A 22,765-nucleotide genomic window follows, 5' to 3' on the forward strand; every position below is an offset into this window, starting at 1 on the left:
CATGTCTGCATGTGCCTGTTTGTTTCCCTCTCATTTCTCTTGTTATTAAAATTTTTATTGATTCATAAATTAACAAAAAACAACATCATATATATATTGAATCAATCACTTTAAACATTAAACCCCCACTATATCCCCTCCCCCTACCAAACTCCCACCCCACCCTGACCCCTCCACGAACACCCCTGTGGTCAATAAAATATAGACACACACACACAAAAAGAAAACACAAAACTAAAACAACAAAAAATAAAATAAAATACAATAATCAAGTATATAAAAAAATACCTCTAAATTACTCCCTCCACCGTCCCTCCTCGAGATTCCCCCCAAAATGCTAAGTAATTGCCCCATTTCTTATTGTAAGTATCCCTAACTCCCATCCTTATGCTCGACCCCTCCTTGAAGGCAGCCACCCTCCCCATCTCCGCGCACCACTCCGGGAACGAGGGTGCTCCATTCGACTTCCAACTCCTCAAAATAACCTGCCTACCAATCATCACACTGGTCAAAACCCAGTCCTTCATGTACTTATACTCCAAATCCACGACCTCCCCATCTCCCAAAATATAGAGTCTGTGGCACAACGAGACCTGAGTGCCCAACACATCACACACAAAACTTTGCACCTTCAGCCAAAATTCTTGGATCTTACGACACCCCCAAAAAACATGGGTGCTGTCTCCATCTTCAGAATGGCATCGCCAGCAGATGGGTGTGTCCTTAAGACCAAGCCTATACAATCTAGAGGGGGTCCAATAAAATCTATGTAAAATCTTAAATTGCCTAAGGTGAACCTTTGCATCTCTAGATGCAGACTTTAAATTTTTTAGAATCCTAGCCCACACTCCCTCCTCCGATTAACAAATTTAAATATTCCTCCCATAATCTTTTGAGAGAATTTAAAGCTCTGTCCCCCAGACTCTGAATTAGCAGGGAGTAATACACTGATGCCTCATGACCCTTCCCAAAAGCAGCAATCACCACTCCCAGAGTATCTGCCACTCTAGGGGGGTGCGTGCTACTCCCAAAAACAGAGCAGAGCAGGTGGCACAGCTGTAAATACCTATAAAATTGAGATCTGTGAATCCCAAAATGTTGAATCAAATTTTCAAAAGATCTCAATACTCCACTCTCATATAGGTCACCAAGTGTATTAACCCCCTCACAATCCAATCAGACCAACAGAAAGGGGACTTATTAATACATAGTTTAGGGTCAGCCATATGCTTGAGGCTACGTTTAAATAAATATCCGAGTTAAACACTCTGGACACCTTTGTCCATATCGAGTGTAAATGCAAGATAACGGGGTGTGACTTAATTTCTCCAATTAGTTTGATAGAAGTGGCGAGTTAGGGTCAAGAACTTCTTTTTCAATACAAAACCAGGGAGGGGCTCTCTCAGGTAGAAGCGACCAATGAGCCAAATGTCTGAGACCGAATGCGTAATAATAAAACAAAATCTTAGGCAGGCCTAGCCCACCTTTGTCATTCGGCCTATGTAACTTGTTAAAATGTAACCTGGGACGCTTTCCATTCCAAATGAAGAACTTCGCTATGCTGTCAAATTGCTTGAAATAAGAGAGGGGGACATTTACAGGGAGAGATTGTAGTAGGTAGTTGAATTTTGGAATACAATTCATTTTAATAACATTAACCTTCCCAATCATCGATAAATGTAATGAAGCCCACCTACCCACATTGCTCGAAAACCTTTTTATTAAAGGATCAAAATTAACTAATTAAATCACATAAATTTGCTGGGAATAAAATACCCAAATACTTAATGCCCTGTTTGGGCCATTGAAAGGCACCCGGTTGAAAAGCCGTTACTGGGCAGTATGCAGACAGAGCTAAATCTTCGGATGTAGACCAATTAACTCTGTGTCCCAAAAATTTTGAAAAGGAATTGATAATTCTGTGGAGGCAAGGCATAGATCTAGTGGGGTCGGAAACATCCTCCTTTCTTTTCGCGACTGCTAAAGGTTCCAGGGCAAGACAAAACAATAATGGGGAAAGAGGGCAACCCTGCCGAGTGCCCGTATTCAGAGTAAAATAATCTGAAATTAATCAATTTGTTTGTACTGCCGCTACAGGGTGTCTATAAAGTAACTTAATCCATCCAATAAAAGTATTTCCAAACCCATATATTTCCAAAATCTTAAAAAGATAATCCCATTCTACCATATCGAACACATTTTTGGCGTCAAGTGAGATGGCAGTGACCGGAGTCTGATCATTCGCCACTGACCACATGATATTAATGAAATGCCTAATTTTGTCAGAAGAGCTGCGGCCCGAATAAACCCCACCTGATCTATATGTATAAGAGATGTCATAACTTAATCGGTTAGCCAAAATGTTTGCCAAAATTTTTCCATCTAGCTGGATCAGGGAAATTGGATGGTAACTCTTAAAAAATTCAGCGGCAAAGCCATCTGGCCCCGGAAACTTGCATGTAGGTAAGGCCTTAATTACCTCATCAAGCTCCTCCAAGTTTATCTCAGAATCAAGATTATTTTTTTGCTCAGTTGTCAGTTTAGGGAGATCTAATTGTTCCACAAAATTTCTAATATCTTCATCAGTAGACGAAGACGTGGAACTATAAAGATCAAGATAGAATTCTTTAAAAGCATTATTAATATCAATGGCCGTGGTAAATATTTCACCACCAGCAGATTTCACTAAAGTCTCTCTCTGCTTTATATATCTAGCCAAAAGCTTCCCTGCTTTGTCACCCGACTCAAAGTCTTTTCCTGAATAACCAAAACTCCACTTTCCACAACATAATAGTATTATATCTGTATTTCCAATGGGTCTCTGAGGCCATAAGATGACATCTGGCACTTCAGCTCTGCCTCTGCACTTTTAATATTCCCTTCCAACTCCATGAGTTCTCGTGCTTTGGATTTTTTGGTGAATGAGGAATACTGTATAATCTGACCCCTAAGAACTGCCTTAAGTGCCTCCCAAGCCACGCCCACATAGGATACTGAGGACCAGTTGGTCTCCATATAAACATTGATTTCAGTCTTTAACATTTGTTGGAAATCAGGATTTTGCCAAAGGGATACATTAAGGCACCAACTATATGATTTATTTTTCACTGTATGTTGCAACACCTCTAAACTCACCAGGGCATGATCTGAGACCAAGATATTTCCAATTGAGCAGTCAACAACAGCAGCAATCAGCATTGCTATAGCAACGCTGGTTGCACTGCTGGGTAACTGATCTGCAGTACCTGTGTCCCCTAATGTTTTCCTTTATTTAAACTCGTCTCTGTCTTGTGTTCCCTCTTTGTTTGTTTTGTGAGTTCAGTCTGTCTTGTCAGTTAGAATACTACCTTCCAGCCTTTGTTCATTTTTTGTTTATCTGTTTTCTAGTTTTTCCAGCCTTGATTTGGTTTGCCTTTTTCCTCCACTGAGTGAGGCTTCTGTTTTATTTTGGTTGATTTCTTAAAGACTCTACTTGATCTCTGCATTTGGGTCCTCCATATCAGCCATATTGTGTGATGTAACAAACAAGCCACAGATGGACCCAGTAGAGATGGATGGTTTTTTAAATAAATCTAGTTCTCCTGCACGCCAGTGTGCAGAACATGTGAGAAAGCTGTGTGGCAGGAGGACAAGGCATTCCCACGGAGGTTGCTCCATAGTTGCAGCTACAAGCGCTCATGGCAACGGAGGCCATGCCACTGCCAGCATCCATGGAGACCATTCCCTTGCCCCGGTCAGCGTCCATGGCCATGGAGGCTTATCCCCAGGTGCTGCCAGAGTTACAGACCACTGCGGCCGTCAACGGGCCTGTCCTGTTCCCTGTGATCATCAAGTCCGTCCAGTTTTCAGTGCACGTCGACAAGCCTATCCTGTCCCCTGTGGTCGACTTTCTGTCTGTCCAGTTCCCAGTGGCTGCTGCTCAAGACACGGCTGCACACGCAATAGTTTGGTTAGGAGGCACATATGCTTTGTTCACACAGCAGGAAAAAAATTTTTTCTAAAAATTTTATTTTAGACAGACTGTTCAAACTGCTGGTTATATGTGGACAGATTTAATTTTTTTCTGTTCAGACTGCAGTCACATTTGCATGCAGGTCCACATTAGTCACTAGTCATAGTAAAGATGCAAACTTGCATATGTTTACGATGCATGAGTGTTTAGCAATAGATGTTTAGCCATTTTTTGTTTTACATGAGGGCAGTATCCAAAAATATCACCTTGATGCAACTAAATGTCAAAATTATTTTTATAGTGAAATTCCATCTTTGGATTTATTATCACTATTTACTTGATATCATTGGACCGGAAGATGATTCTTGTTCAGTGTGACTACTCGGACAATTCTTTTTTACATGTTTCTGTAAACTACTTAGTGAGGTGAAACTTTTCTCACATGAAGAGCAGTGGTATGGTTTCTCTCCAGTATGGGTTCTCTCATGTACTTTCATGTTTTGTGTCTGTGTGAAACTCTTTCCACAGTGTGAGCACTTGTATGGTTTCTCTCCAGTATGAGTTCTCTCGTGTCTTTTTAGGTGCTCTAACTGAGTGAAACTCTTTCCACAGTGTGAACACTTGTAAGGTTTCTCTCCAGTATGAATTCTCTCATGTGATTTCAAGCTGTCTGGCCGAGTAAAACTCTTTCCACAGTGTGAACACTTGTAAGGTTTCTCTCCATTATGGATTCTCTTGTGTGTTTTCAGGTGTTTTGACCAAGTGAAACTCTTTCCACAGTGTGAGCATTTGTAAGGTTTCTCTCCAGTATGAATTATTTGGTGCTGATTTAAGCTGCCTGCTGTAATAAAGGTCTTCCCACATTCAAAGCACACATGAGCTCCCACACCGGTATGCATTTTCTGGTGCTCTTTAAAATAGGACAGGCGTGTAAAACTTTTTCCACAAAAAGAACACTTGTAAGGCTTCTCATTTGTGTGAGTTTTCAGATGATGTTTTAGGACTGAATTAAAAAATGTTTTACCGCACTTATCACATTCAAATGTTTTTTCTCCAGTGTGGCAGCAGAGATGATTCTTGAGATGGTCTGCATTTGCAAAACTTTTTCCACATTGATGGCATGTGTAAGGTCTCTCTTCAGTATGAACTCTTATGTGGACATCAAGGTTACTTTTACAGGTAAAAGATTTCTTGGTTGCTCTTCTCTGAAGACTAGTCTTTGACCCACTCAAAGATTTTTCTCCAGTTATGAAATCATGACGTTTCTCCTCCACTTCATTCAGCTCTTGACGTTCCTCTTTCACTTCCATTAGCTCTGCAATGAACATGATAAGATGATAAAAACAATTCAAGAGGTAAAAATTAAAAAAGAAATCAAATTAAACACCAATACAATGACAGATCAAACCTCCAGTATTATTTTTGCTCTGCAAAAGGTAAATAATTATACCATAAATTCTGATTAATAACTACATTTTATGATTATAGACATTTATAGCAGTTGATAGGGATATAGAAATGCTAAATCCGACAAAGAAATGTAGACAAATTGATAACGATATTTAAGGATCGATTATCTTTACTATATTATTACACAATGTGATACAGATACAGTCTCAGATTACATGAGCCGTCACACAACAGACGTGGAGCATGTGAGATTGAAGGGAAAAAGCACACTTTTCAATACAGAAAGATGGTTGGATGGATGCTGCCGAGTTCTGCTGTCATTATTCATTAATATTTGAGTAGAATTGACCAAAATATTGCTTGTAGTTCTCCATTAAATGTGTTATTTACTAGGGATGTGCACAGTTACCGTTTTATAACAGTTGGGTATCCACAAAGTTTCACAAACAGTTAATCAGTTTTTCCGTCAGGACGTGGGAATGAAGAACATGTATTGCAATGGTTTGTCCTCAAACACTGCTCAAAATAGCAGCAAATCGTGCACAGTGAGCATTGAGCTGAAATAGCACAATACATAAATCTTCAAATGATGAAATCTCACATTAAAGTCAAACAAAAATAATCATACTGTCACTGCCTGTGCACCCTCTGCCTGGGCAGGTTCATACTTCTGTGAGGCAGCGAAGCCTCTTTTGAGTCCTTTGATTTTGAAAAGTTTTCAAATAAAATGGCATTTAACTTGTCAAATGATTTTAAATTAATATGCACCCTAGAGCAAAAGGGGAAAAACACTCTTTCCGTTTATCAAGCATTGAAACTTTGCTCAGACTGGAATAATATCTAATGGTGTAAAAGTCACATTAAGTCCTCTTTGCAACCTGAACATCTTCAGAAAGTAGCACAATCAATGAAAAACAACACAGGCGTTTCGAGATGCTTATATTAAAATGTAAGTTCTTTTTACCTGGACGTCCAGCTAGCATGTGTCAATCGTATATAGAAATGTAATAGAAATATGTGAACGAGCTTGACAAGCAGTGCCACCTCCGTTCAGCTCTGCAATGCGTCTCTCTCACATTGGAAATGAACAGGGAACTCATGGTTACCATGTACCATGTAAAACTTTATATGCTATTTATAGACTTCTTATTGATAGTTTTTAATTCTATGTGGGTTGTTCCGTGACCCTTGTCACGGAACAAACCACCCCTCCCGTGGATCATCGTTGTCCCGCCTATACAGAGGGCTATTCTTAAGCCAGTTAGATTAGATCTTCCTATAACTGGAGTGTGCAAAGGAGAGAGAGGAGATGCGCCTCATCACCGCTGCCTTTAAAATCCGAGTGCGCCTCTCCTCAAGGGACCAGTCTCTAACTGATGCCGTCTTCATAGGTCCAGGAATGGAGCGGGGAGGGTCCTGAGTGAATTAGATGCATTGCAGCTCACTCACCCAACTCAAGCCATTGGTTTGGTCAATGTAAGGCGGGGTGCCAAGGGGTCTGCATTCAGAGAGCAGAACTCCCTTGAGAACAAAGAGACTTTATGAGAAAAGACACAGACACTATCACACAATTTACATCTTCACCAAAGATAACACCCTGCAGATTGAATGCCTTTCTCACGGGATCCCTCTCAACATATGTCTCTTCTCCCTCACTCCATTCTTTTTAGACTCAGATCATTCAGAATGACAGTATGAAAATATAATGTTCTCTGTGAATGCAAGGGATTTTAATTATTATGTTTGGTTTACTTCTAAGACTTTTAAGATTAATTGATTAATTCTGTAATTGGCATGACACATATTTACTTGATTAATAAATTGTTCAGCTGGATTCTATTCTGAAATATTATCTTCAGTACATTTTGTTCAATTCCTGTTACCGCAAATCTGTGATCAGGGTTAATACATACTAAGACCCAGCTGGCCCACAGTACTCGGGGATATTCCCCCATTCTCACCACAGATAGATCTACACTGCTCACAGGCAAGGTGTAGATCTTGGATAGATGAGCTGAGCATTTCAACAGTGTCCTCAATCGCCCAACATCAATTAATGATGAAGCCATCGCCTGCCTGCCCCAGACAGAATTGAACAGCAAACTTGACACTCCTCCTACAGAGCAGGAAGTCCAGAAAGCCATCAAGCAGCTGTCTTGCAGAAAAGGGACTGTTGACATGATAAACTCAGCAAAAAAATAAATGTCCCTTTTTCAGGACACTGTATTTTGAAGATCATTTTGTAAAAATCCAAATAACTTTACAGATCTTTATTGTAAAGTGTTTAAACAATGTTTTCCATGCTTTTTCAATGAACCATAAGCAATTAATGAACATGCACCTGTGGAACGGTCATTAAGACACTAACAGCTTACAGACGGCAATTAAGGTCACAGTTATAAAAACTTAGGACACTAAAAATACCTTTCTACTGACTCTGAAATACATCAAAGGAAAGATGCCCAGGGTCCCTGCTCGTCTGCGTGAACGTGCCTTAGGCATGCTGCATGGAAGCATGAGGACTGCAGATGTGGCCAGGGCAATAAATTGCAATGTCCATACTGTGAGACGCCTAAGACAGCGCTACAGGGAGACAGGAAGGACAGCTGATCGTCCTCACTGTGACAGACAACATGTAACAACACCTGCACAGGATCGGTACATCCGAATATCACACCTGCGGAACAGGTACAGGATGGCAACAACAACTGCCCGAGTTACACCAGGAATGCACAATCCTTCCATCAGTGCTTAGTCTGACCCAATAGGCTGAGAGAGGCTGGACTGAGGGCTTGTAGGCCTGTTGTAAGGCAGGTCCTAACCAGACATCACCGGCAACAACGTCACCTATGGGCACAAACCCACCTTCGCTGGACCAGACAGGACTGGCAAAAAGTGCTCTTCACTGATGAGTCACGATTTTGTCTCACCAGGGGTGATGGTCGGACTCGTGTTTATCGTCGAAGGAATGAGCGTTACACCAAGGCCTGTACTCTGGAGAGGGATAGATTTGGAGGTGGAAGGTCCGTCATGGTCTGGGACGGTGTGTCACAGCATCATCGGACTGAGCTTGTTGTAATTGCAGGCAATCTTAACACTGTGTGTTACAGGGAAGACATCCTCCTCCCTCATGTGGTACCCTTCCTGCAGGGTCATCCTGACATGACCCTCCAGCATGACAATGCCACCAGCCATACTTCTCATTCTATGCATTGACTTCCTGCAAGACAGGAATGTCAGTGTTCTGCCATGGCTACCGAAGAGCCCGGATCTCAATCCCATTGAACACGTCTGGGACCATTTGGATCAGAGGGTGACGGCTAGGGCCATTCCCCCCAGAAATGTCTGGGAACTTGCAAGTGCCTTGGTGGAAAAGTGGGGTAACATCTCACTGCAGGAACTGGCAAATCTGGTGCAGTCCATGTGGAGGAGATACACTGCAGTACTTAATGCAGCTGGTGGCCACACCAGATACTGACTGTTACTTTTGATTTTGACCCCCCCTTTGTTCAGGGGCACATTATTCCATTTCTGTTAGTCACATGTCTGTGAAACTTGTTCAGTTTATGTCTTAGTTGTGGAATCTTTTTATGTTCATACAAATATTTACCAGTTGAAAGTGAGAGGACGTTTCTGTTTTTGCTGAATTTATTTGCTGCACGCCAACTCCAGGAAAAATGCCAGGAGCAGCACAGCAACTTTTTCACCACCTTTGTGGAACTGACCAAGGCAATTGACACAGTCAGCAAAGAGGGCCTGTGCAAGATCATGGAGAAGTTTGGCTGCCCGACCAAGTTCATCACAATTGTCCAATAGGTCCATGACAGGATGATGGTCCACGTGCTGGATGATGGAGAAGTATTTGATGCCTTCCCATTACAAACGGTGACAAGCAAGGCTGCATTCTTGCCCCACACTCTTCAGCATGATGTTTTCTGCCATGCTGATAGATGCTTTCAGCAACTGCAAAGATGGCACCCACCTCAGTTACAGGACTGACGGGAAATTGGTGTTATAGCATGCATGTGATGACACTCACTGCAGGAACTGCACTCGGCATGCTGCTTGAGCCTGTGTTTGTTGCTTGCTAGCCTGTTTAGTATTGCTTGCTCCTCTACATTCACCGGTTTATCCTTAATCTTTGCCATTTTAACGGGTGCTTCATTTTCCCCCACTTTTCAACTGTGTGTATTCTACTGCATGCCCAGTTTTTTTATTTTTCTATTTTTTCATTTGTCTACATCTCACATTTTGACTGCATGCATTAGTTTTTTCCTCTGTGTATTACACAGATTATTGCACCAATCTCAAACCTCTGCTGATCAGGAACCACCACAACAACAGCAAACAATTGCGTGAGGGATTCACATTGATCTTAAACCCCCACTGCTCAACAACCACCGTAAACAACATCAATAACAACAACAACAACAAACAATTGCGGTAAGTCATGGCATCCACTCATGTTATCGCTTCCTGCACTACATGCCACGTTTACCATAGCTTTTTCCGTCAGCAGTGAAGGATTTACATTTGATAAATGTAAGGAATTATTCAGGCTGATGGAGAAGGATAATGAGTTAGAGACACGCATCCGAACACTAGTGAAGGTCAGTGAGAAAGAAAAGCCTGTAGATACTATTTCAAATGTGGGTAATACAGCAGGCAACACACACTTTAGTTCAGGCTGTAGAGTCCAGTATACTTGCTCAGAAAAGCGACACTGCTCTCCTGTTCCTGTTAGGATTTCCAATCGATTCTCTCCACTCAGTGATACACCCACTGATAATTATGTTGAAAGAGCCCTGGTTATAGGTGATTCTATTGTAAGTAACGTGGATAGAGACTCCAACCACTATTGTTAAATTAATTTCAGGGGCTCGGCCATCTGACATCAGATCAAAATTACAAGTGTTAGCCTTCTAAAATTGTTATTCATGTCGACACTAACGATGTCCAGCTTCGCCAGTCAGAGATCACTAGAGATAATGTTAAAGAGGTGTGTGAACTTGCAAAAATTATGTCAGACACTGTATTATGCTCTGCCCCCCTCCCTGCACGTTGTGGTGACGAGGTTTATAGGACAGTATTTTCTGGAAAATATGCCTGTTTTATTCCATTCATTTATTAATGTTAGCGACTGTGGATACAGGTATTTCTACCCTCTTTGCAATGTATTAATTATCGTGTTCACTGACTGAATGTTTTTACGATGAGTGTGATGAAACCTCATTTTGTGGGCATGTGAGGAGTTGCGCTTGACAGCGATATAGAATTTATTACAACAATAATGTTATGAAGGACAAAATGTTTTAACTGGTTGCATAAAGTATTTTGTAAAGGCAAAATATTCTGAACTGTCAAATTTAAAATGCTTCTACCGTCTATATGACTGATGTTTTCATCTGTTTTGGTGCGTGTGTGTTTGACCAGCCGGCATCAGTTACGTATAAATTATTTATATAAGTCGCTGCGGACTATAAGTTGCAGGACCTTTCAGATGCTGAACAAAAACGAGACTTATATTCTGGAAAATCCAGTAGATTAGTATCACTGAATGGCTGGATGTCTAAGTGGTGTCCGGAGAATAGCATAGGATTATAGACAGTTGGAAGAGTTTTTAGTGTAGGCCTGACCTGCTAAATAGAGATGGACTCCATACCTCCAGGGAAGGTGCCGTTCGTCTCTCTAGTAATTTGGCTCCTAGTCTAAATAGTGACAGTATTTGACTAACTGGGGCCCTGGTCAGGAAGCAGACAGAATGGCTTAACCATCAGTCTGCAAGCTGCCTTGAGATGTCACACAGGTCACATAAACTACAACACATATTGTTGAGACTGTATCTCCTACATATCATATAGAGACTTATCTGTTCCCTGAACTACCAAACACAAACCCCCTCACTAAATCATTTAGAAAAATTTGATCAAGGTCAAACTTGAAAATAACAAAAAAATAAAATAATTAAGATAAACATCATATAAAGGTAGGGCTGCGCAACATTAGACCTCTTTCAAACAAAGCACTAATTGTAATTAAATCATAACAGATCATTGTTTGTATGCGCTCTGTTTGACTGGAACTTGTCTTAAACCATTTGAATATATTAGTTCAAATGAATCTACTCCCCCAGGTTACTGTTATAAACATGAGCCTCGTCTGAAGGGTTGAGAAGTTTACAGTTTACAGTGAAGTATTTACTGTGAAGTTCTAATTTCCTTGTTGAATTAGCATATTTTCTATTAGATCTAGTAGTTACTGTGGACAGAGCTTTAATTGTTGGTGATTTCATTATTCACATAGATAATGAAAATGACACATTGGGATTAGCATTTACTGATATTCTCAACTCTCTTAGAGTTGTACAAAATGTGACAGGACCAACTCATCACCATAATCATATGCTAGATTTAATTCTGTCATATGTAGTTGATACTATAGAAATACATTTACTCGTCTCATGTATGCTGAGATTATCTAATGTCACTCAATCTACACCACGTTATCGTTCAAGTAGAACTATTCTTTCGATCACTAAAGATAACTTCACAAATAATCTTCCAGATTTGTCTCTGATACTCAGTAAGCCAAAAAGTCTTGAAGAACTTGATATAATCAAAGAAAATATAAATAGTCTTCTCTTGCACTCTTAATAGTGTCTCCGCCTTCGATTAAAGAAAATTAAAGAAAAAAGCCCCACACCATGGTACAATGATCACAATCATGCTCTTAAGAGAGCAGCTTGGAAAATGGAGCACAAGTGGAAGAATACAAAATTAAAGGTATTTTGCGGTGCATGGAAGGATAGTGTCTGCAGCAACACAGGTACTAAAAACTGCCAGGTTAGCATATTTTAACAAACACATAGAAAAGATCCACAACAATCCTAAGTGTTTATTCAGTACTGTGGCTTAATTGGTTAGGAATAAAGAATCGACTGAACCAGATATTTCGTCGCAGCACAATAATAATGACTTCATGAATTTCTTTACTGATAAAATGTAAATCATCAGAAATAAAATTGCAATTATGCAATCGTCTGTAACAGCACCTTAGAAAACAGTGTATCATAATTTTCCTCATGAACAACTTCAATCCTTCGCTGTCATAGGTCATGAAGAGCTATCAAAACTTAGCAAAAAATCAAAAGCAACAACATGTATGTTAGATCCAATACCAACTAAGCTCTTGAAAGAGGTATTCCCTGTAATCCCAGAACCTCTTCTTAATATTATTAACTCCTCGCTATCCTTAGCACATGTCCTAAGAAACTTTAAAATGGCAGTTATCAAGTCATGTGACGTCATGCAAGGATTGGACGCGTGAATGGCAAGCTATGCGCACTTTGCTAGTTTTAACACTTTTAATGACATAAACTGGTGAGATTTGATACACTCTGTTCCATAACTGTTCTAGGAGGACAATATGTCAAAGAATTCAAAATCCTCAGGCTCTGGAGACATTAAAAGACACTTATGTGCTTGGGAGTCGATTTGGTTGGAGAAGTGTGGGAAATGTGCAAGAGATGTTGAACATGTCGGCAATGCTGACGAAGGTTGTTTCTGACTTGGAGGATCTTGCTGTGATATGTTGATCGATCCCTGCCATGGAGGCGAAGTTCTCTAATGTGGTTACAAGAGTGGGGGATGTCGAGAAATGGATCGATTATCTGGAGTCATCGGAGAGGAAATAATCTGCTAATCCACTAGCAACCAAGGTGGATTTTGAGCATGTCTGGGAGAAGTTGGAGGACATGAAGAACCGTAGCCGGTGGAGTAACATCCAAATGATTGGAGTTACTGAGGGCAAAGAAGGACAGGATGTGTGAAATTCCTGGATGAGCTCTTTCCAAATCTGCTCAACATAGCAGGCCATAAACTGGAAATCGATCAAGCTCACAGGGTTCCTGCTCATCGATCCGCTGAGAGAAACAGGCTAGCAGTCAATTCTGGCAAAATTTCTGAGATCATTTGATAAAGATCTGGTGTTACGCGAAGCGAGGAGCAAAGGAAAGCTTTCTTGGAAGAACCACAGCATCAGACTTTGCGAATTCAACAAGAGAGAAATGTGATAGATTCAAGGAATGCAAGAAACCTTACATCAATGGAAGGTCGCTTTTGCACTGATATTCCCGGCCAAATTGAGAACAGATGCTAAGGATGACTGTAAAACATTTACATGCCCACAGCAAGCAATGTCCGTCATAAAGTCAATGGAGTGAGTGGGTCGTCTTGTTGCGCTCACGTTGCAGCCGGGTGGACCGGCTCACAGAACATTCGCTTGACTGTTTGAAGAATCTGCACGCTCTTTTTGTGCTGGCTCCCCCTAGTGGCTGGTGTTTATTTTGTAGAGTAACACACATTCAGGACAGTATTATGGATGAACCTACACTCTCTTTGTGCTTATTCCACCTATTGGCTGGAGTTTGTTTTGTAGGGTATTTCTTGCAAAGTCATTGGAGTAAGTCATCTTGAGGTACTCACATTGCAGCCGAGTGGACCGGATCACTGAACATTTGCTTGACTGTTTGAGAAATCTGCCCGCCTCTTTTTTTTTTCTGGATCCGCCTAGCGGCTGGAGTTTATTTTGTAGAGTGTCACACCTTCAGGACAGTTTTATGGATTAATCTACATGATCTTTGTGTTTATTGTGCCTATTAGCTGGAGTTTGTTTTATAGATTATCTTTTGCTGTGTAATTCTGTCTCACAAAATTTGTATAGAAACACCGGACTTGAGCAATCTGACTGCAAAATTGTTGCGGGGGTTCTCGTAGGCGTGCATGGTCTGTTTGTGCTGTCGTGCACGGCATTAATGCACACATTTTTATTTTTTCTGTTTGTTTTGTTCTGGGGGATGTACGGGTTTTGTGGGTTGCACTAATGTTGGAATGTGGTCATTATAATCTTGTTTTTGACACAAGATCTATTTTTTCTTATACAGTACTGTCCACAAGTTTTGGGCATTTGGGGAAAATGTAGCATAGTGAGGATGTCTTCAAAAATAATGCCATAAATTGTTTTCATTTATCAATTAACAACACACAAAGTCGAGTAAACATAAAAAAGATAAATCAATATTTGATGTGACCACCTTTGCCTTCAAAACAGCACCAATTCTCCTAGGTACACATGGACACAAATTTCTTGGTTGTTGGCAGATAGGATGTTCCAAGCTTCTTGGAGAATTTGCCACAGTTCCTCTATCTATTTCGGCTGTCTCAATTGTTTCTGTCTCTTCTTGTAATCCCAAAAAGACCCAGTATTCAGTGGGGGGCTCTGTGGGGACCATGCCATCTGTTGCAGGGCTCCCTGTTCTTCTATTCTATTCTATTTGCAAAAGAAATGTTTGGGAGTCTAAAATGTATATTTCCTATTGACACACTAAAACTGAAAATATAAATAACCATCTTAAGGCAAATGTTTTTGTGAAGTATCTTATGTGCCTAAGACTTTTGCACAGTACTGCATGTCACAGACTTGACGCAAGAGAAGCAGGCAAGAGTGAGTACCATTAAGGACAAAGAGGGGAAATGCATGACAGAAAAGCAAAACATAATAAATAGGTGGACAGTGTATTGCTCCGACCTCTACAACTACCAGGCCTGCAGAGATCCCAACATACTAACTAGTCAAGAATCAACGAACAAGGATGATCACCCAATACTGCGAGAAGAAGTGGAGGCAGCCATCAAGTCACTAAAGAACGGAAAAGCAGTAGGTGTTGACAACACCTACTGCTGGAGGAGAAGCGGTAGTAGAGGTCCTCACCAGAATCTGAAACAAGATCTGGCAGACTGGAATGTGGCTGACACTCTGGACACAGTCACTCATCATAACCCTCCCCAAAAAAGGCAACCTACAGCTCTGCCAGAACTATAGAACCATCAGCCTTACAAGCCATACCAGCAAAGTGATTCTCAAAGTCATACTCAACAGATTAAGACCACAGGCAGAAGAAATCATAGCAGAAGAACAGGATGGATTTCGCAGTGGTCGTAGTACTACAGAACAAATTTTCAACTTAAAAATTCTATGCAAAAAGCACACACAACACCAGCAGAACATCTACCACGTCTTCATGGACTTCAAAAAGGCCTTTGACCGAGTCTGGCATGAAGCTCTTTGGGCCACCATGAGAAATTACAACATGGGCAGGAAGCTGATAGAGACCATCCAACAGCTGTATGCCAAAGCTAGCAGCGCCATTCTACTCCAGGGCCAAACTGGAAAATGGTTCTGCACGACTGTTGGTGTCTGTCAGGAGTGATGGTCTGTCAAAGACAGTTCTTCAAGGGACAGTACCTGGAGGCAGAAGAGGAGGCTGACAGAAAAAGTAATGGGTGGATAACATCACGGAGTGGACTAGCAAGAACTTTGCCACAACCCAGATGCTCGCCCATGATCGACAGAAATGGAGTAAGACAATGTTCAACTCAACCATACATCGACCCCACGACCCAGGAGGGTTAAGGGACAAATGAGATGAGTATGTCAAAATGTCAGGTGTTAATATGAGTGGATTCTCTCTCTCCACGTGGAATGTGAATGGGTTGGGGCACCCCATAAAAAGAAGGTTACTTCTCTTCTTAAGCATAAGAAATATGATATAGTGTTTCTTCAAGAAACGCACCTTTCTCTGCAGGAAGCTGAAAAATTTGGGAAGATATGGGGTGGGCATTTTTTTATAGTGCTGGCTCAAGTAAGAGCAGGGAAGTCATTATGCTGATAAGTAAACATCTACAATTCACATGTCTCAAACAGAGTAAAGATAAATTAGGAAGAGTCATTATTGTTTTAGCAGAAATTCAGGGACAAAGTCTTATTTTGGCTAATATTTATGCACCTAACGTGGATGATCAGGGATTTTTTATAGATCTTGAAGGGATGTTGCAAGCCGCTGGCACCCCTCATTATATAATAATGGGAGGGGACTTTTGATGGACTCAGTCCTTGATAATAGTGAAGCAAAAGTGTGCAAGCCCCCTAGAGCAGCACTGATGCTTCACAGGATGTGTAAAAAACTTGGTCTTACAGATATTTGGAGACTTTTGAACCCATCTGGTAGGGACTATACATTTTTTTCATCAGTCCATAAGATTTACTCTAGAATAGATTTTTTTTTATATATCTAAGTCCCTCATTCAATCTGTTGTTGATTGTTCAGTTGGAAACATTTTAGTCTCAGATCATGCTCTGGTGTGTTTAGAGGTGTTGCCACATATGGAGAAAAAGAAATCATATAGTTGGTGCTTTAATGTATCACTTTTACAAAATCCTGAATTCCAACAGATGCTAAAGACTGAAATCAACGTCTATATGGAGACCAACTGGTCCTCAGTATCCTCTATGGGCATAGCTTGGGAGGCACTTAAGGCGGTTCTTAGGGTTCGGATCATACAGTATGCCGCATTCACCAAAAAATCCAAAGCAAAAGAACTCATGGAATTGGGAGGGAATATTAAAAGTGCAGAGGCAGGGCTGAAGCGCCGAATGTCGTCTAATGGCCTCAGGGAATTGACCCGATTGAAATACAGATATAATACTATTTTGTCACGGAAGGTGGAGTTTTGGCTATTCAGGGCAAGACAGTCATACTTTGTGTTGGAGGACAAAACAGGAAAACTTCTGGCTAGATATATAAAACAGAGAGAGTCTTTTTCTACCATTCCCTCAGTGAAATCTGCTAGTGGTGAAATATTTACCTCAGCCATTGATATTAATAATGCTTTTAAAGAATTCTATCTTGATCTCTATAGTTCCATGTCTTTCTCTACTGATGAAGATATTAGAAACTTTGTGGAACCATTAGAACTTCCTAAACTGATGACTGAGCAAAAACATTCTCTGGATTCTGAGATAAACTTGGGAGGAGCTTGGCGAGGTAATTAAGGCCTTACCTACAGGCAAGGCTCCGGGGCCAGATGGCTTTGCCGCTGAATTTTTTTAGATCTTACGCTACAGAACTGGCTCCACTTTTGCTAGAAGTTTATAAGGAATCATTAAAGAATGGAAAGCTTCCTCCAACCATGACACAAGCCCGGATCAGTTTGATTCTCAAAAAGGACAAAGATCCAAGTGAGTGTAAGAGTTACCGTCCAATTTCCCTGATCCAGCTAGACGTTAAAACATTGTCAAAGATTTTGGCTAACCGATTAAGTTATGACATCTCTTATACATATAGATCAGGTGGTGTTTATTCGGGGCCGTAGCTCTTCTGATAACATTAGGCATTTCATCAATATCATGTGGTCAGTGGTGAGTGATCAAACTCCGGTCTCTGCCATCTCACTTGACAGCGAAAAGGTGTTTGATATGGTAGAATGGGATTATCTTTTTAAGATTTTGGAAATATACGGGTTTGGGAATACTTTTATTGGATGTTACTTTATAGACACCTGGCGGTGGTGGTACAAACAAATGGATTAATTTCAGATTATTTTACTCTGGATAGGGGCACCTGGCATGGTTGCCCTCTTTCCCCATTATTGTTCTGCCTTGCCCTGGAACCATTAGCAGCCGCAAAAAGAAAGGAGGATGATTTTCCAGAGGTGATGGTGGGAGGTGTGACGCATAAGCTTTTGCTTTCATTTTTGAGTTCATTTTGATCCCTTAATAAAAAGGTTCTCGGACGATATGGGCAGGTGGGCTTCATTACATTTATCTATGATTAAGAAGGTTAATGTTACTAAAATGAACTGTATTCCAAAATTTAACTACCTGTTACAATCTCTCCCTATAGATGTCCCCCTCTCTTATTTCAAGCAATTTGATAGCATAGCGAAGTCCTTCATTTGGAATGGTAAGTGTCCCAGATTACATTTCAATAAGTTACATAGACCGATTGACAAAGGTGGGCTAGGCCTACACAAGATTTAGTTTTATTATTATGTATTCATCTCAGACATTTGGCTCACTGGCCGCTTCCATCTGAGAGAGCCCCTCCCTGGTTTTGTATTGAACAGGAAGTTCTTGCCCCATTTTGCCATTGCAAAGCCTATCAAACTAATCGGAGAAGTTAAGTTACACCCCGTTATCTCGCATTTGCACGCGGTATGGATAAAAGTGTCCAGAGTGTTTAATTCGGACATTTATTTTAATGTTGCCTCAAGCATATGGCTGAATCCAAAATTATGTATTGATAAGTCCCCTTTCCACTAGTCAGAGTGGATTGTGAGTGGGGTTACTACACTTGGTGACCTATATGAGAGTGGAGTGTTGAGATCGTTTGAAAATTTGGTTCAACATTTTGGGACTCCCAGATCTCAGTTCTATAGGTATTTACAGCTGTGCCACCTGCTCTGTATTGTTTTTTGGGAGTAGCATACACCTCCGTAAAAGCGGCAGATACTCTGGGAGAGGTGATTACTGCTTTTGGAAAAGGTCATGAGGCATCAGTGTATTACTCTTTGCTAATTCAGTGTCTGGGGGACGGAGCTCTAACTTCTATCAAGAGATTATGGGAGAAAGATTTATACTTGGTATTGGAGGAGGGAGAGTGGGCTAGGATTCTAAAAAATGTCAAGTCTGTATCTAGAGATGCAAGGGTTCGCCGTATGCAATTCAAGATTTTACATAGATTCTTATGGACCCCCTCTAGATTGTATAGGCTTGGTCTAAAAAACACACCCACCTGCTGGTGATGCCAATCGGAGGATGGAGACATAACCCATGTTTTTTGGGGGTGCGTTAAGATCCAAGGGTTTTGGTTGAGGGTTCAGAATTTTGTATGTGACGTCTTGGCTACTCGGGTTTCGTTTTGCCCCAGACTATGTATTCTGGGAGATGTGGCAGTCATCAATGTGGGGAATAAACATGTGGAGGATTGGGTCCTAACCAGTGTTATGTCTGGGTCTGGGTCACCAGACAGGTGATTTTGAGGGGTTGGAAGTCAGTTGGAGCCTTTTCAGGAGTGGTGCTCGGAGATGGGGGAAGTAGTGGCCTTAGAGGAGGGGTCTTATAGAATATTAGGGAGTCTGGATTTGTTTGCTGGGAAATGGGGTGGATACTTAGCATTCTGGAGGGTTCTCGGGTGGAATAGCGGAGAGGGGTAATTGTCAATGTGTGTGATTTTTATATATATGAATTTTTTTCTTTTCTTTTTTAGTTGTTTGGTTTTCGTTTTCTTTTGTATGTGTTCATGTAAGACCACAGGGGTGTTTGTTGAGGTTCGGGATGAGGTTGGGGATGGGGAGGAGGAGGGGTGGTAGTGGGTGTTAAAAGTTGATTTTGTGTATTTATGTTTTGTTTTTCTGTGTTTTAATTAAAAAAAATTAATCATGAAGAGAGTGGTGCACAGAGAGGGGAGGGTAGCGGCATTCGAGGAAATGTCATGTAGAAGGCTAGGCAACTTAGATTTATTTAATAAAAAATGGGGCAGCTATTTGGCCTTTTTGGAGGACTCTCAGGAAGGGGCAGTGGAGAGAGAAGTGTAGTTTTAAATGTGTGTGATTTTTAAAAAATATCTTTTTCTTTTTCTATTTCTTTTGTGTGTGTGTGTGTGCTCAAGTGTAACCACAGGGATATCTGTTGAGGGTCAGAGTGCAGTTGGGGATTGGGAGGGGAAAAGGGAATAATGGGGTTTAAATGTTGATTCTATGAATATGTGTTTTGCTTTTCTGTGTCAATTGTGTAAATCAATAAAATGTGTTAATAAAAAAAATGGCAGTTATCAAACCGCTTAAGAAGCCACAGCTTGATCCTGGAGAATTGGCTCATTATAGACTGATTTAAAATCTCTCATTTATGTCAAAAATACTAGAAAATGTAGTCTCCTCCCAACTATGTTCATTTCTACAGAGAAATGGTATATATGAACAGTTTCAGTCAGGATTCAGGCCCCATCACAGTAAAGAAACTGCACTTATCAGAGATACAAATGACTTGCTCTTGTCATCTGATAGTGGCTGCATTTCTCTTCTAGTGCTTATAGATCTTAGTGCTGCCTTCGACACCAACATTCAACATTCTCTTGGATAGGCATAAGAATTATGTTGGAATTTGTGGACTTACATTAGCATAGTTTAGGTCCTATTTAGCAGACTGCTACCACATTGTCTGTGAAAACAAGGAATTGTCAAATCAAACAAAAGTTAGGTATGGAGTGCCACAGGGATCAGTTTTAGGGCCTCTGCTTTTCTCCTTATATAGGCTTCCCCTGGGAGATATTATCAAGAATCATGGAATAAGTTTCCACTGTCAAGCTGACGATACCAAACTTTATATTTCTTTGAAACCCGACAAAATTTCACAATTCTCCAAATTAACTGAGTGTATCAATGAAATCAAAGATTGGATGGCCAGAAATTTCCTTCTACTCAATTCTGACAAAACAGAGGTACTACTTATTGGACCAAAAACCTATAAAAATAAGCCACTAAATTATAATTTGATTCTCGCTGGATTTACTGTTACGTCATCTTCCACAGCAAAGAACTTAGGTTTTATATTTTATACCAATCTGTCCTTTGAAAATTAAATTTACAATGTTTGTAAAACAGCATTCTTCCACCTCAGAAATATTGCTATGTTACGACACATGCTCTCTGTTGCTGATGCCAAAAAAATAATGAATGCTTTCATGACCTCAAGACAGGATTACTGTAATGCATTACTGGTATGATGTCCAACAAGTTCAATTTGAACACCATTTGATCATCATTCTACCTGTTAAATTTCATATTAATTTCAAAATTCTGTTAACTACTTACAAATCTTTCAATGGTGTAGCTGTGCATTACTTAATTTACCTTCTACCACACTATATTCCATCATGTTCATTACGGTCGCAAAATACTGGCCAGTCAATAGTACCAAGACTATAAAATCCACAGGTAGATCCTTATCCTATTTGGCTCCTAAACTATGGAATAGTCTTCCTAAAACTGTTCGGGACTCAGACACACTCTCTCAGTTTAACTCTAGACTCAAGACTCATCTGTTCAGCCAGGCATACACCTACTTTAGCCATCAACTCACAATTAGGCTGCTTTAGTTAGGTCTGCCAGAACCGGAAACACTTCTCATAATTTTAAACTCTGCAATAAATTGAATGGCATCTATGCAAATATTATTAGTTTTTGTTAGGATTATTATATTTATTATTATTCTGCCCTAAAACTGATTGTGCAGACCAAACCATAAGGCCTAGAGACTTGAATCCTTTAGGGATGGTAGTAATCCGGCTGGCTAGCCATACGCCATATTTTTGGCCATAACTCTTGAACTGTAAGGGCTATAAGCTTCTAGAAAATTATTTTTTTCCTGTGATTCCATGCATCATGATGAATCTTTTAAGCTCAGGTCAATTTTGCCTCCGCCCCTTCGTTTTCCCGCTATTTTGGATCCAAGGCCGTTCGCCCGATAAGAACCAAACCAGTGCAGAAAGATCCCAAGAGTCCCAACATGAAAATGAATTTTGATTCATCGTCAAATGGTACGCCAAAACGTACGTAGTGGGAGAAGCCACTTTTACTAAAATGGTTGTAACTCTTGAACAGAATGAGATATTATCACCAAATTTGGTACACATATGTATGGGGTCATTTTAAGGACAAACAAAAAAAATATTTGCACGTCTCTACCTCTTGGTGGCGCTACAATAATAAGAACCTAAAAATAGCTAACTATGGAACTGTTGGTCTGATCGACTTAATTTTGCATGCAGTGTCTTAGTCCAAGGTGCCATCAAGGTCTATGAGGACAGTCGCATATCTTGAAAAACATGGCAGCCACTGACCAATCAGCTTTCAGCAGCTTTTATATAGGATTAAATAAGGCAGATCGGAATGAAACCTGGTAGGCCTATTTGTCTCTTGGCCCAAGAGGTCTATACAACATTTTAAAAAGTGGCCACCAGGAGACATTATCAGGTTTTACACCTGTAGTCTCTTTATCCTCTCTGTGCATACTGTGGAGCAAGTCAAAATAACTACCGTACTGACTTTAGAAAATTGTCAGCTTAATAATCATAAACATGTTAATTACAGCATGTCTGAAAGTTTAAATTTGTGAATGCTTAGAATTGTCACCAACTCACTCTCCAGCAGTCACACTGCATGCTTCAAAGGCTGAACAAGTGCTCATTCATTAGAGTAGCAGTGTATGTGTGCTGCAAAAAAGATCGGCCCTGAACCTAGGCATGATCGGCCGATTGGCGATCATCGAGTTAAGAATTGGTGGCCGATCAATCCTAAACTAAACTCATAAAATGGAATATATAGACTATCAATTAATTGCAAACAAAAGCCTTCACCAGCAAACTAACAATGCATCTATGTGAACTTCTGCAGTTTATTCAGGATGAACTTCAAAGACATTAGTCATTAATCTTATAGTTCGTTCAAAATCTTTGTTTAAACACTGACCCTTAACACTTACTTAGTTTAATAATTTTAAACCATGTCT

At 40.4% G+C, this 22,765-nt stretch overlaps 1 protein-coding gene across 5 annotated transcripts in view; it reads right to left on the minus strand.

The window, feature by feature from the left end:
• LOC127418567 (zinc finger protein 501-like) overlaps positions 1-22,765 on the minus strand; it is a 240,533-nt gene that overhangs the window by 110,966 nt on the left and 106,802 nt on the right. The window lies entirely within an intron of this gene.

The sequence above is a fragment of the Myxocyprinus asiaticus genome, chromosome 28, assembly GCF_019703515.2.
Source record: "Myxocyprinus asiaticus isolate MX2 ecotype Aquarium Trade chromosome 28, UBuf_Myxa_2, whole genome shotgun sequence".
NCBI classification, from domain to species: domain Eukaryota; kingdom Metazoa; phylum Chordata; class Actinopteri; order Cypriniformes; family Catostomidae; genus Myxocyprinus; species Myxocyprinus asiaticus.